This window comes from Mus musculus, chromosome 18 (assembly GCF_000001635.26).
Source record: "Mus musculus strain C57BL/6J chromosome 18, GRCm38.p6 C57BL/6J".
NCBI lineage: Eukaryota > Metazoa > Chordata > Mammalia > Rodentia > Muridae > Mus > Mus musculus.
Window position 1 is genome coordinate 11,841,124 of NC_000084.6, and position 16,377 is coordinate 11,857,500.

Below are 16,377 nucleotides of genomic sequence, written 5' to 3' on the forward strand. Positions count from 1 at the left end.
AAAAAACGCAAGATATGCTTATTGGAGAACTAGCTGGAGTTAAGTGCTATATGCTAAGACAGTGGTCTTGGTTCTGTGTGGGGTAGTGAGACTACCTACAGGCTGGGAAGAAGTCCAGGTGGGGCTCTTGCGGGCCTGTGGCGGGAGTCCTTCCTCATTAGTTAATAAAGCCTCCTGAGAAATTATAGCACTGACTACCTTAGTTAATTATCATTAAGTTAGGGAACCAAAACCTCTGTTTCCTCTAAAAGGATAGGGCCCGGCCTTTGTTCTGTGGGCATTAGGTGGGTAGGGGGACCGGCCTCTTGCCATTGCTTTCCCAGTGAAGGAGGTTTATGCTCCCTGTGGCCTGTTGGAAAACCTAACTTGTTTGGTTAATGAAATAACAGAAGGACCAACCGGCTTTACACCGGTTTGCTAGCTTCTCAGCGCATCAAATTAGACCCGAGCCACTGCAGAATGTTCTAGTCCAAGTGTGCATGGGCCTTGGGCAGGGGTGTGCAGTCTGGAGAAGCAGCCCCCTAACTGCACGGATGAGTTAGTGATACTGGGTACAACAATCCTGCTCTGGTGTTTCTTGTCACAGTATGCATCTCCCGTGGTGAATGGGCAGCCCTGGGCCAGCAGAACGGCCTTAACTTACCACATGCCCTGGAGACCAGCATAGGGTTATGATAGGCATTGTAATAAACTGGTGCTGTGCTAAGCCAGTGAGTCTCCTGGAGGGCCGATGCACTGGAAATAGGATGTCCTCCAGGAAACTCATTCAGGAGGTGTAGAGCATCTAGCATTTCTGTGTTAAAAGACATCCAGAGCTTTAACTTGCTAATCATAGCTCTGGGAACCCTTAGGATGGTTTACTGATCCTTTCTGTCCAAACACACCCTGAGATGTGCTAGTCACAAAGATGTATCCTTGCCGGACAGTCATATATAGCAAACGGTTTCTGAACAGCCTGTGTTTGGAAGCCTGGTAGGTATGCTTTTTGGCAGGTTGTTTGTTTTTGCTTTTGTTTTGTTTCTGCTTTTTCCAGACAGGATCTCTCTGTATATCCCTGGCTGTCCTGGAACTCTCTCTGTAGACCAGGCTGACCTCAAACTCAGAGATCCTCCTGCCTCTGCCTTCCAAGTGCTGGTGTTAAAGGCGTGCACCATCACCTTTGGCAGTTCCTAGTAGAGGGGCAGAGGGAAGGTTAACATGGCCTGAGGGAGGTCAGTGTGGCCAGGGAGACCTTTGCCTGAGGTGTGTCACTTTATGACCCCAGAACAGAACTTTCTCCTGTTTACAGTCACCTAAATCTCAGGTGTGGCCTTCCCTGCCGTCATCTTCCTGGTGTGGGGGCCTTCTGAAGCCCAGTGGCCCTTGGGGCTCTCTCCTTAAGCTGCTTTACAAAAACCAAAACAAAGAAACAGCAAACAAACAAACATGTGTGGGATGTGAGCTGCCAATCAAGTTGGTTTCTGTGGATTCTTTCCCAGCTCTGTAAGAAATTCTTTGAAGCCTTTTTGCTTCTGATTGTGGGCTCTGGACCCACATGGAGAGCTTAAAAGGCAGTCCTTCTGTTTTCACTCTGACCAGTTCACCTTCCTGTCAGTGTCCCAGGTGACTGACAAGTACTGCCATGGTGAACCACAAATCTACCCTTTTTCTAGTGAATTTAAGGTATAGGAATTTCCTATATTGAGTTTGTCATAGGTATACAAAAACAAATAAGTAAATAGATTAAATATCACAACTTCAAGACCTGGACTGTGAACCCTCTTTCTGGTTCCTTCCTTCTGGATGCCTCAGATCCTGGGGGTGGAACTCTGGTGCTTCCATGTGCCAGAGAAGCCTCCACCACTCAGCTGTAACCCCAGACCTTACACTAATTAGGATGGATTGCTTTGCTGTCCAGTGTTTGAGCTGCAGCAGGGAGGAACATTTCCATGGTTAGACCTTATGGTACATGCTCAGTAACCATGAATCTCTGTCCATGGAAACTGGACATCAGAGGCATTTGGCAGCTGCCCTGGTGTGGATTCTTTCACAGACAGGGAGACTCCAGGGCTCAGAGCGATTGAGGTACTGCCTGAGACTGGACTCAGTACTGAGAGGCACCACGGACACAGCCTGGGACTGGACAGCAGCTTGGATCTTTGCCATTCCACTATGACTCCCTTCAGCCCTCTCACTGCCTTGCTATTTGTCGGGAACACAGGAGGCCAGTTATCCCATGTGAACCGGTAGCTCTTTCCTGATGGTCTCTGCCATTTTTCTTCCCTTTCTGATCCTCCAACTTCGTTACTGCTCCCTAGGCTCCATTCTCAGAATTCCTATGGCTCCCAGGATCCTGCAGCCTCCGTGAAGGGGCTTCACACAGGCCTGGGGAAGCCACCAGCTGCCATTCAACTTTACACCCTGCCTTGCTTCCTCTCTGCTGGTGCAGTGAGCCCCACATGGGCAGGGTGTTAATGGGCAAATGGGAGCAGATTTTGAAAATTTTACAGCTTCTTTTACTTAAAAAGAAACGTCAGGCCACAGCTGGCATAACTCTTGTTCCGCTGCCAGGATCTTCTGACTGGCAGACAGCCACCCAGCAGTGCAGAGTAGAGCTCAGGTGTGAGAGCCAGCCAGAAGGGCTGCAGTGACAGAGGACTGTTCAAAAATAGCACCTGAGTTAGTATAGTGCCCCAGAGTCGGATCTGTGGTGGATGGAGGCCATTTGACAAAGACCTGTGTCCTGGGCTGGGATGCTTGTGGCTCCATTAAAGCTGTGTCACCCTGGGCAGGTCAATCAGCCTTTCTGAGCCACTCTCCTCTTGAGCTCCTCCATCTGTGTTTTGAGCCCTTGCAAATGCCTTGGCTATACTTAACTTTCTGAATGTTAAAATGTATTGACTGCTAAATGTCAGGGTCGGGGCTGTCAGATGTTAATGTAGTTAGCACCCCCTTGGGATCTATTTAAAAAGCAGGTGGTCCAGCCTGGCAGCCTTTGTCTGCAGTCCTAGTACTCTGGACCAAAAGGCAGGAGGATCAAAGCTAGCCTGGGCTACATATTGCCCCAAACAAAACCTAGCAGTCCCTTCTAAGCAACTAATCAACCTTGTGGCGAGAAGAGGAAGTTGCTGTGGAGAGAAGCACTGTCCAGGTCTGAGGACTTCCGGGAGTTAAGTCACTTGCTCAGGATCACCTAGCCCTTCAGGAAAGAGCCCGGGCTCTTGGCAGATTGCTTCTTCTGGCCACTGAGGGGTTTCTGCGTCGTCCTCCCTCTGCGGCTCCTACCTCAGGGTGGAAACCTGGCTCATGCTGCTATAAGCTGTAATCGCTGAAGATTTATTGCAAAGGAAAAACCCAGAAGTTGAGAGGCAGAGCCTGTGAGGGGAGATGGTCCTTGCTGAGCTGCATCACCGCCTCGCTTCCAGACTGATCTCCTCAGCAGTCAGCAACCCCAGGTTACCTCTGAGCCAACATGAGTTTCAGGATGCAGAGCTGAGCTCTCGGGCAGAGCCAGGCTCCATGCAGGGTATTTCCGAAGACTGCGCAACCACACTGGGAGAGATGCCGAAGCCACTCTGGGCTCTGTCTTGTCTACCCGTCAGCTACTCCATGTTGATCAGCTCACGGAGGAGTAAGGTGGGGAGGAGTGGCCACTGACAGTGGGCCTTACAGGTAGAATAAAAAGAGACAGTGTGAACTGAGGACCGATCCCGCACCAGCTTTGAGAATTCTGGGCTCTCAGCCTGGAATTAAAGGCTTAGGATAAAAGAGCCTGCCGCTCCAGGGCTAGTATTCTAGTCTGCCCTGTGGTCTGCTGTGAAGGGCTAGGGTGTGTCTGACCTGGGGGCATAGGATAATTTAATTGCAGAATTAGATGCAAAGAGCTGGTGAATGTTAATGGATGTGCTTGGGGAGCAGGCATGAATGAATGAGTGAGCCAGTGAGCCAGTGACTGGGAATAAAACCTCAAGTCGCCCACACCAGCTTTCAACTTGCCTTGCCTTGAGTTTCTGCCTCTCCCAACTCCTGACTCTTAAATGCTGAGATTATGGGCAGGTATGACCTTCAGCTGTGCCACCTAAGAAACTGGGGGGTCCCACTGGACTTTAGACTTCAGGAAGCCATCCAAGCAGGAAGCCTTGGCCTGCCTGAGGTGGCCATTCCCAGCCAACACCCCTCCCCCCATCAAGGAAAGGGGCTGTAGTAACCTCGACTGCCAAGGAGCCCATTTATAAAGTGCTTTTGTAGATAGATGTGGATTGCAGCCGTAGTCAGGAGTCACACAGCAGACCTACGATGACGACCTTGGATGCTTCATTTCTTTGAGGTGTGTGTAGAAGAAACTCTGATAATGGGTCTGGATGCCCTGTGTTGTGTATTCATTCAACAAACGCTGATGTGATAAAGCTTCACTGTGCTGAACGCAGGAGGTATAGACATGGAATTGGATCCCTGCTGTGTTGAGTGTGCAAGTTAGCCTGGATCTAAGCTTCACTGTGCTGAACGCAGGAGGTATAGACATGGAATTGGATCCCTGCTGTGTTGAGTGTACAAGTTAGCCTGAATCTAGTAAGGATGAATGATAGGCGAGCTCTTGGTTTGTGCTCCCTCCCTCCGTGTGAGTCCTGGGCTGGACCTGGAGCACTGTACTGTTATTTAACACACAGGAAATGCATTTTGAGGCTTCAGGGCGTCCTGTTTATGATGATCCTGAGATGGTGTATCAGTCCTGTTCTCAGGTGTAGAGAGGTTAAGTGGCTTGCCTGAGGTCCCTCAGCCCACATGTGGGATGTGGCTTTAAGGCCTTGGGAATCTGCTGGTGCCTTCACAGCTCAGTGTTACAGCTTCTTTCACTGACTTCAGCCTCAGAAGCAGACTTGGTGACCTCAAAGGTCACCCACCGCCCACACGGCTTTCTTTCTTTAGATTCCCACCTTTGTATCATCTAAAGAGGGTCTCTGGCCAGGGAAGCAGGGCTTTCTGTGACCACAGTAGTGATATCCCATGGGTACCTATGTGGGGCCCCCTTTACTGCTCTCACTCCAAGATACTGTCCCTTCATGTTGTCACAGTGTCGTCGGTGAGACCAGCTTTGCTCTCCATCCCTGCTGTTCTCTTTAGCCTGATCACCCTGCTTCCTTCCTGGGCCTTTGTTTGTTTGGACACTCTGTCTTTATAGTGTCATGCTGGGTCCCCGTGCTAAGGCGGCAGACTTGGGGAGCTGTAGCAGACACTAGATGCCTGATGCACTCAGTGCCCAGGTGTGCAGGGGCCCCAGGCTCCGCTCTGCCCACTGTTGGCGACATCCTAGATGACACAGGATTTTCCAAGAGGATCCCTTTCTTCCTTTGGACTCAACCATTCCTTCTCCCTGGGTGGGGAGACCTTTCTAAGACCCACTTCTGATCCTACCAGACTCAGAGTCTTGGTATTTCTTACAAAGCGGCCTTTGGTGATTCCTGGTTGCTACTGCCCGCTCCCTCGGCATGTGAGAGAGACTCTTCTGAGGCTGCTCTCCCTGGGAAAAGTCCCCAGCACTGCCCACCTGACTGCCATGCCTCTTCCACAGGTGTCATGTCCCCCCTCACCTCCCACTTCTACTGACCTCTTTGGCTTGCATGCTGTTGGGTATTGTTGGGTGGATCATTGGGGGCCAGGTCTCACATAAGAATCTTTCGGGCAGAGTGACCACAATCAAAACAAAGCCTGGTTTCCTGGCCACCTGCCGGTGGCAGCAGGGAGGTTTGGTTTGGTTTTGGATGATGCTGAGGGGACAAACCCAGGGTCTGTCTCTACCAGAGGTACCATTCTTTGGGAGGTTCACCCTCAGCTGAGCGGAGAAATGGGATCTTGGCACTTGGCCAACCTCTTCAAAGCTGGAGCCACCCTTTCCTCAGGGCCATCTTTCTACTGCATGCCTCTTCCAGTCTCCCAAGCCTTTATTGTTTCCCAGCAGCCACCACTGCCCCTGCTCATTTGGTGAGGCAGGATGCTTATGCGCCACCTCCTCTGTTCAGCAGCCTGACCGGCCCACCCTAGCTGTAGCCATGTCCTGGAGTAAGTTGAGGCTGCCTGTGTGACCTGCACCATCCTGTCTATCCTCCTCCTCTCCCTCTTCTTCTTCTCCCCCCTCCTCTCCCTCCTCCTTCTCAGTGGGTGAGAAAAGTGACAAAGTCCTCACTCCCCTTCGCTGGTGTGTGCTTTAGCTTTATCTGTTCCATATCCTTGTGTGATACAGATTCTACCCACTTTAGAGCTGAGGAGACTGAGTCTGGGTGGTTTAAGGAGTCTTGTCTGAAATCCCTTAGCTGTGACAGTGTGCTGGCTTTGCCATGGGGAAGTATTGTTAGAGTCGATTAGTGAGCTCAGAGCTAGGCCGTAAGCTAAGCTCATCAGGATGGGACTGTCACCATCCTGGGAATCCAGACTGCCAGTCAGGTCCCTTCCTAGCTTCCTGAGACCTGGTGTACCCTGTGGGCTGATGCATGAATACATGTTTGTGTTCCATTTTTCCCGTTGGGGGCTGTTCACATCAAATGAAAATCAGTTTCTGAAGAATCTGCTGGGTAACTTAGGCATGGTGGCTTGTGGCTGAACCCCACACTCAGAGATGGAGACAGAAGGACCAGCATGGGTTCAAGCCCAGGCTGGGCTACATGGCGAGACTGTTCGTCAAAAATGCTTAAGGGGGCAAGGCATCTGCCATGGAAGATGATATGAACGTTCTCAGGACTACTGCCCGCTTTCTGCTTCCAAATACAAGGGCTGTGGCAGTAGCTCAGTTGACCGTGTTCTTGCCTAGCATGCAGGAAGCCCCGAGTCCAATTCCACCACAGAAAAAAAACAAAAGCTAAACCCCATCATATGAGTTTGGTCTGTGGTAAATTTTAAAACAAAACTTTCAGGGCTGGAGAGATGGCTCAGTGGTTAAGAGCATGCACTGCTCCTACAGAGGACCCAAGTTGGTCCCCGGCATCTATACTGGACTGTTCATAACTGCCTATCATTTCAGATCCAAGGACCTAACACCCTCTTTTGGCCTCTTTGGATACCTGCACCACCCCCAACTATGCACACCCCTGACTTCAAAGTTTTAAATATATTTTTTTAAACCCACAAAATCTTTTCAGATACTGAAGCTCGAATCCCCTGCGCAGCACTCTGTACTGTGTGGGAATCACAAACTTAGTGGTAATTTTTTGTTTACAAACTACCATGCTGTGGTTTTGTTTTTGCTTGGTTTTCTGAGACTTCCAGGAACATAGCATTGATCAGGGTTTCCCAACCCTTCTCTGTTTGTGTGAGTAGTTTGGATAATTACACACCAGTTTGTATTGAACGAAGCAATCCTTGGTGTGGCCTGGGGCTTATTGCTGCATGTTTAACCACAGAGACGAATACTTATAAAGCTCTAGACGATAGAGTGTAGAGCCTTAGCACTTGGCATTGCAGTGTCGTGAACGTGTGTGGAGGAATCAGTATTTAGTCTTACTCAATCATGGTAGAGTTAGCTCTAGGTAGGCAGGAGCTATGAAGAACAGATTGGAATGGTGTGGTAGGCCTTCTGCCTAGGGCTTGCTAGAAGCTGACGTCACTTGGGAAGGCAGCTCTCCTGAGTCCAGTGCAGCCTGCAGTGAGGCGGAGTGGAGTGAGGAGGAGACAGCTGCGTGCTCTGTCCAGTAGGGATTGTAAATGTGACTTGTTTGGGGCCCACAGCTCACCAAGGGCCTCCACGGGTGCTTTCTCATTAAAGCCTTCAGAAAGTCGAAGGTAGAAAGTCGGCAGGAGAGGGAGTACTGTCCTGTCAACATCCTGGGCTCCAATTCTGGGAGTTTTAAAAACATCCAAAAACTTACCCCCTAGAGTCATGTCACTCATCAAAACAAGGGCTTCTATTACGTACTGTAGAATGTACCCCAATTCCTGCCCAGAGTCCCCACTCTATGTTAACCTCAGAAGAACAGAGATCTGCCAGAGCCGGTCATAGTCAGTGTGGTAGAGGACAGAGTAGTGCTCGCCAGGGTTTGACTGCAGCCTGACCATCAGGCGTGCTGATTGGCACGTGATAACCTCTTGGGCAGGCCAGCAGGACCCTGGCTGCAAGGAGTGGTGGAAAAATTTCCCAAGAAGCCATGAAGGCGGCTCCTCCTGTGGAAAAGGGCACTGGCACCTGTGCCTTCTCCTCTGCCTCTCAGCCTCTTTGTTCTCACAGTGGGTGAGCGGACTGAGAAGGGGAAGGACCAACCTCTGAGTCCCGCAGCTCTGTCACTTAGCAAACCTCACCACCACCACCACCACTGGAATTCCCCAAACCTCAGTGTTCTCATCTGTAAATTGGGATAATGATCTCTGCCTGATGGAATATATTAGCTTTCCTGTCACTGTGACTGAATGTCTGACAAGGACTTGAAGATGGATTATTTCAGATATCGATTCAAAAGGGGTGTGGTCCCTCACAACAGGGGCAGCATGGTGGCTGGTCACATGGCGTCTGCATGAGGAATCAGAAAGAGAAATAAGTGCTGGTGCTCAGCCCCTTCCTTTTCTCTTTTTGTTCAGTATGCGACCCTGGTCCCCGGGATGGAGCTACCTGCATCCAGGATGGGTCTTACTTCCTCAGTTAACCTCCTCCAGAAAACTCTAATACACATAGCAGACACACCGGTGTTTCCACAAAGCCGACCTAGTTAGCCAACCATCGCAGGAGTGATTGGCCTGGGGCCCTGAAGCAGTCAAAGTTGGCTGCACCTTGCTAATTGCCCAGCTTTCTACCAGGAAGCAGTAGAGAAGTTGGTCAGATCTGGGAAGGTGGTGAGGAGCTGAGGGTGGGACACTGCAGGGTTGGGGTGGGGGGTTAGTCACCACGATTTATAATTTCATAACAGTAAGACCAGTCTTTATGGGAAACCCACCCTCCTTTGTGTGCTGCCTCTCCCCCCATCCCCGTCCCATACAGCAAGACCCATCCTGTTGCCCTGGCCGGCTCAGCACGGTGCTGGGGGTTGGGGGGGAGGTGGTGGGAGAGGGGAGGTGGTGGGAGGTGCCATGGCCCATCTTGCTGTGTGTGTGAAGGACAGTCAGGAGATGCCTGCCAGAAGGTCCCTGTCACCCCACTGAGCAGCCTCAAGACAGCTAGGGAGACTTTCCCACTCCCTTTGCAGCCGCTGGGTTCTTACCCTGGGCCTGTGACTTAGCTTCCAGGGTCTAAGTGGGACGGCTCCTAGGGGGATGGACAGGACAGCAGCAGGCGCACATGGAGTCCTTGCTGCTCAGTGACTCGTTGATTCCTGTTGTAAGTTCCTCCTCACTGGTGCTTCGCACCCCCAGCCAAACCCTCAGAACTGTGCTCGAGGCTCCAAGGTGTACTGTATAAGCAGTTTCAGTATCAGCCCCGTCCAGGCATCTGACCCAGGCAGTGACTGAGGGGTTGTTAGATGAATGGGGCCCAGGTCTTGACCCAGAGGAGAAGCAGAATCTCTGTGCTGAGGCAGCTGGGCTCTGGGCCTGAGGTGGGAGCCGTCGATGGGTGGAGATGGTTTTTGGGCTGGGCTTGCCATTTGACTATGATACCTTGGTGAGCACCTAGCATTGACACCCACTGGATGCTTCCCTACCGAGAGACTCTCACTGCAGGGGTAGCAGGGAGCCTTCTGAGCAGGAATAGGTAGCATAAGCTTTTCAAAGACACACCTGTTAGAGTCACTCGTGCCTCCTGTAAGTTACCGCTAACTAGCTAGACTTGGTGGGATCATTCCTTTGGTCTGTTGATGCCCTCTTTGTCTGGGATGGACAGACAGACTCTCCTCCAGGAGGAGTCTACAGTAGTCACCTACTTTTGTGGCACTTTCTTCTTGCTCTTGTAGGATATACCTGGGTGAACTGCTCTGCCTCCTTATGGCCTTCTGGAATTGCAGAATGGGCCCTCTTGAAAAGTGAAGGCAAAAAATGAAGTCAGAGGATAGTCAGTCCTAAAGTACGGAGCAAGGTTTTTATTGTAGATGTAAGGGAGAAAGCAGGCTGAGGAAAGAGTCCAGGCTGAACAGAACATGGACTACCCAATTCAGGTTAGTAGGGTGGGGTGTGCCAACCATACCCTGTAACAGATAGGGTGTGAGGGATGCTGGGAGAACCTGGCAGCCAGGTCTGCTTTATTATGTTAAATGAGCACTTCAGTTAGCCATTGTTCTTGGATTTGCGACTTAGCAGAAATGAGGTTGTTGTAGACATAATTAGTTAAGATGAGATTATGCTGAGTTGAGAAACTCCAAATGCAAGGACCTCATCCCCTTGAGAAGGCCACGTGAGCATGCAGAACTGGAAGATGGCGGCATGGACAGGCACACAGGTTGGTGTGATGTTTCTAGTGTGCTCAGAGAATATTAAGGAATCCTGGCCACCGTGGAAGGAAGTAATCTCCCTAGAGTGTCTAGGAGAACCAGCCTTGCAGCCTTGCAGCCTTGCAGCACCTTGCGTCTGCAGAACTGTAGTTGTTAGAGTAGCTGATGGTCAGAGTCAGGTAGGAGCTGGTTCTCGGGACACATGGAGGTACCAGCCTTCCTCCCTGAGGCCAGCAGGGTGGGTAGGAGCTCTGTGATTATAAGTAAGCTTTCTGTTGCTGTAACAGATAGCCATGGGGAGGTTGGCTCATCATTTGGGGAGTTGTAGGCCACTATCCATTGGCCCAATTACTTTTGGACTACTGGCAGGCAGTCTGTCCTAGTGCGAGGGTGTGATGGCACAGAGCTGTGCAGCTCATGGCCGGGAAACAAGTGTGGAGGAGACCAGACTTCCACAGTGCCCTGTAATTTGAGCCAATGATCTTTGACCCAAATTTGGACTCTTCCAATCCCAAATGACCAAAAGGCCTTTTAGTAACTAGGACACAGACCTTTAATAGATGGCCCTTGAGGGGTTTATGTGTGTGTGTATGTGCACACACACACGAGTGTGCACATTTACACTCCATTCTGGATATTGAAGTTTTTGGTCAAGTCTTTGGCAGGCTTTAGAGCAGTATTCTGAGTATGTTCCCTAACAGCAGATGAGGGAGCGCAGAGGTCTTTGCTCACACATAAGCCCTCGGGGAGCCTGGAATGTTAACCACATAGGACTGGTCCTTCAAAGAAGGCATGCTGTTGATACCTGCAAGTCTAGGAGTGGCATGTTTACTAATCTGCTGCCTTTTGCCCTATCTGTGTGGCTAAAGACTTTCCCAACATTGGATTTCCCCCACTCCCCTTTATCAAAAAGGTGTTCTTCTCTGTTAATTTATAGAACCTATCTTTATAGCCATTACAAAGGGTTTTAATGTAGTCACTCCTTGTCTGCATTTAGCTTGCTTTGTTTCTCAGGGAGATTTTTGTATGCTTTGTTGTACATGTGTGGTTGAGTTAATTATCAGCAGAATAGTTTTCACCAAATTGTGCTGCACTTAAATATGGCTAAAATAGCCGGGTGTGGTGGCGCACGCCTTTAATCCCAGCACTTGGGAGGCAGAGGCAGGCGGATTTTTGAGTTCGAGGTCAGCCTGGTCTACAGAGTGAGTTCCAGGACAGCCAGGGCTACACAGAGAAACCCTGTCTCAAAAAACCAAAACCAAATATATATATGTATATATATATATGGCTAAAATAAACCTCTCTGGGTCAGACTCCCAAAGTCTGAACAAACACAGGCTACTGAGTTGTACTGCTCCAAAGTGCCTTCTTGCCTCCTGAGGTCATCTCTCAGAGACCCCCACACACGTGACTAGACATGGTGCTTTAATTATGAGACACTGTGTTCATAAAAACCAGCATTCTTGCATAAGTCAGGGGAAGGAAGCACTGTGTCCCAGCTCCAAGGCCCTCTGCCCCTTCCGAGGCCAGCTTTGCACCCAGCTGTGCACCGGGGAGGTTTTTGCTGGGTTTCCTTATCTTGGCTCCCCTGCCACTCCCTGTCTGTCTCTCTGCCCCTGCTCTGAAGTCTGAGGAATTTCATGGTGTCTCTGCTGGAAGATTGTTTCAGGCGTGCAAATGAACTTCTTGAAGGCATTCTACTTTGTGCCAAACCCTGGGGACACAGACTTTCCCAAATACAGTTTACCACTAGTGTGGGAGATGGGCAAAAGAAAGGCACTCATAAAACTGCCTGTAAAATAAACTCTGGGAGCTGCCATGAAAGGACTCCTCTGTTAGACGTGGTGGCTGGAAAGGTCTCTGAGGAAGCTGAGAAGCATTGAGAACCATGTAAAGCTGGGCATGCTGGTAGGCTCCTGGAACCCTGGCATGTCGAAGGCTGGAGCAAGAGGCCAGCCTGGACTACATAGCAAGACTTTGTGTAAAGAAGAACAACAAGAATCCCTTACACACAAACCAAAGATGAAAAGCCACCTAAAGATGGGATGTAGGTTCTAGACACTGGGAATGTGTTCTGGGCCCATGAGGTGCGTTTAAAGAAGAAAAAGAGTGGGTAGCTGCGACACAGAGACTGGGGAGTGAATGACAAGAATGGAGTGGGTAGTATGTGTGCTTAATAGAAATCCCTTGCATCCTGAGAGACACAGTGGATTGGGGTGATCAAAAGTTAGAGAGGACTTGGTGAGCTCAAGGTGCATGCTGGGAATTGATAGAATGTCCATTGACTGGTGCCTGACAGCACCAAGCTGACGTAGGAATCTTGAGAATAGTCACAGGACAAAGCAGTTACAGGCTTGATACATGTTACAGACAAGATGGTACTGAGCCTGCTGGCCTACAGTCAAATCCATGCTGGTGCGTTAAGGAAGGCTTCCCTTCAAGAGTGATTGCTGGGCCAAGGTCTGAGGACAGACAGGGGGGATGGGATGCATGATTGGACAGACAGGAGAAGCAGAGGATACTAAGTGGTACTGGGACCTTTCCTGTAGACAGGAGGAGCCATTGTGCACGTATACATTAGAGATTGGAGGACCCTCGAGGACACAGTGGGATCAGAGCATTCATAGAAACCAGGGCTGGAAGGAAGGATTGAGGCCCAATGCATTCTTAACACTGTCTTAAGAATATAATTTGGGGGGCTGGTGAGATGGCTCAGCGGTTAAGAGCGCCAACTGCTCTTCCAAAGGTCCTGAGTTCAAATCCCAGCAACCACATGGTGGCTCACAACCATCCGTAATGAGATCTGATGCTCTCTTCTCTCTTATGAAGACAGCTACAGTGTACTTACATATAATAAATAAATATTTTTTAAAAAAAGAATATAATCTGGTCACTCCACAGCCTGGTGTCTGATAAAGGCTGTGTTGGTGAGATGCCACCTTGTGTGCTGGGGAAGGAGGTCGCATTTTACAAGGTCACCTCTTTGCATCAGACACAAGTGTTTCTCGGAGGCCAGGCAGATTGGAAGCATCAGGAGTGCTCTATCTGCAGGTATCCTATAGGCTGTATTTACAGAGAGAAAGAATATAGCTAGCATAGCTGGGTTAAAAGGTGTGACAATCAGAAATGTTTAACATTAGCCCTCTGGAGCCAGGAAACGAAGAGTCAGACTGAAATACAAGGAACCAAGTAAGATGTGTACGGGCTGGTGGAATCTGGCGTGGGAGGAAATATTTATATGAGAGTTGAGCATTGATTTTTATATTGTCACAAATTGGTACCAGATGCCTGCCTTTTCAGACAGACTCCCAAGCTCATCTGAGACTCTGAGTGGGACAGCAAATCACTTTGCCATTTGGAATGTCGTTTGATATTTTTTTGGAAGCTGCTCCCCCCACCACTACCAGGGTAAAGTATTCATACTACAGACTTCTAAAACAGCACTTTTGTGAATGGTAATTAACAGATGATGCCCCAGGGGGGAAGTCTCCAGTTTCTTTTTATAACCCTGGCAGAAGTGATGGAGGTGACATTTCATTAGCATTTGCATCTCTCCTCCCTGGGGATTAGTTCAGCCTGGTGTATCCACAGGGCAGCCCTGGTCACTCCATTTCCATTTTTCTTTAACCTCCAGGCACAGGAGAAACACAGAGTCTAGGGTTTCAGGGCCTTGTGTGGGCTACTTGTGGCAGCATCCCAGGACCATGGCACGGTCCAGTGACTTTTCCCTAGTTTGAGCCCTGGGTTTAGTCTCCAGTGTTTTCTTATGCTGCAGGCTGCTTTCCTTGCTGGATGTAAATGCCTTATAAACTAAGGTTGGATGTTGTGACGGTGCTTCCTTGTGCCTGCAGGGCTTTCTCAGAGTGCTGAGCTGACTTCCCTCATGGTTGCTAAAGGGCCACCTGGGTAACAGGGAGAATGGTCTGCTCTGGCTCTGGTGCTGGGATGCCAGCAGCCTCAGGACCCGAGGCTCAGCCTGGAAAAGCAAAATGCATGTGAGGATGTGGTGGGCGCATTGCATGCTGACCATTCAGCTGTGCATTAGTTACAGCCTCAGTCAGAGTTTCTACTGCCATGTAAAACACTAATTTGGGGAGGAAAGGGTTGACTTCAGCTTACAGCCTGTAAGTTCATCACTGAGGAAAGCCAGGGCAGGAATCTGGAGGCAGGAACACGGTGAGCTGGACTCCCCCACATTGGTCATTGAATAAGAAAATGCCCCACAGGTTTGCCCATAGGCCAATCTGGTGGAGAGGACTTTCTCAGCTGAGGGCTCTTCTTCCAAATAACTCCAGCTTATGTCAAGTAGACATCAAACCAAAACAGGACAGCCTCTCTACCCTGTGCTGTGACAAAATGTCTGAGAGGGAGCAACTTGGGAGGTGGGAGTAGGCTTGTTGTTTGGGTTTGCAGTGTGAGGAGAGACATTCACACTGCAGTAGAAGCAAGAGGCCGGTGGTTGCGTTATGTCCGCAGGCATGAAGAAGAGAGAATGCCCCTGGCTCTGCTTGCATTCTCTTTTACTTTCAGTCTGGGACTCCATGAAATGGTGCTACCCATATTCAGGGCGGGACTTCCTTCCTCTGTTAGGCCCTGACAGGTAGACCCAGAAGTGAGTGTGTTTGTTTCCATGTGACTAAGTCAGTCAATAGTGACAGTTACTTATCACAGCTGGGCTGTGGTGTAGCCTGCCCTGGTCAGGCTGTGGATGCTCACGCGGTGACTACTGTGTACATAGAATGAGACAGAATGAGGCCTGCAGCTTCTGGGAGCCAAAGGTTTCCCAGCTGTGGACTGGAGACCCAGAGGGCTGAGGGCATCAATGTTGTGGTAGAAGCCTTCTCAGGGGCCAGGGGCCTATGCTCTGTCTTCCTTCACAGCCATCTAATGCCACACAGGTGAGTTTCTAGAATAAAAGTCTTGCTGACGAAACATTCTCACTGCTCCAATTTATTTTTAAGCAAAGCTATTGTAAACTCGGAATGAGGGACTACTGAGCCGGGCTCAGTCATGGAGAGCCTCTGGTCATACTTGTATCACTCCATCAGTACATAGCCTGGACTCCATGTGTTTAAAAACACCTTGGTTAATACACGCTGTTGGTATGTGGTTGAGCCCACAGATGACGGCCCTGCGACTCATGCCTGAATAAAGATCTCACTATGCCCCAAGGGCACATCACACCTTGTGCTTGGCAACACTCAACTATACTCTAGCTTTATGGTTGGACCATTTCATTTCAGTGAAATTATGATCAAACTTGCAAAAAATGAAAAAGAAAATTACTGGATTAACAAAAATGAGAAAGAAAATTACTGAATCACAGAGGGCCAGGAGAGGACGTGTGCTTGTTGGTGTCGACAGATAAGAAAGCAGTTACCTGTCCACCTCTGTCATCCGGGTCATGGGTGACTCACTGACTGCCACTCCAACTGTGCTTTCCTGTCATGAACACGGTGTGGGTTTAATATAAGAGATGCTGGTGAGGTCTGTGTTTGCAAATTTACTTCTGTCGTGTGGTATGGGACAGGATATCCCCACTTACTCGGTACTGGGCACGGTGCTTGCTACACACCTAACCCCCAGAATGCCTGAGTCATAGGGGGTCAGTGTATTTGTTCAGCTGCTAATTACTGTGTTTTCAGGGCTAGAGGCTGGAAACGGTATTCCTTTCCTTTTAAAGGCGGGCGTCATCCAATCCCATTCATCCCTCACCAGCCGCTTGGACTCTTCCTCTTCCTTTTGTGGAGTGGGAGCCAGGAATGAAAGCTCTCACATAGCTGAGGGTCATGACAGAAAAAAAAAGACTCCTTGACTCCAATCAGTATTCACCCTGGGATGCTGTGCTGGCAAGGGAGGTCCCAGACACAAAGAATGCATTGGTAGAAGATGTTCAAGGACCTGAGCTTAAATCTACAGCACCAGTGTAAAAAGCCAGCACAGCAGCACACAGTGATCCCCGAGCTGGGGAATCAGAGGTGACCAGGGCCAAGTCCCTGGGCCTAGAACCCTGCAACCCCAGGTCCGCAGGCACATCTTTCTGATTCTTGGTTCCCTATTC

General features: G+C 49.7%; 1 protein-coding gene across 2 annotated transcripts in view; it reads left to right on the forward strand.

The window, feature by feature from the left end:
• The window catches only part of Cables1 (CDK5 and Abl enzyme substrate 1), a 106,354-nt gene that overhangs the window by 1,850 nt on the left and 88,127 nt on the right, over window positions 1-16,377 (forward strand). The window lies entirely within an intron of this gene.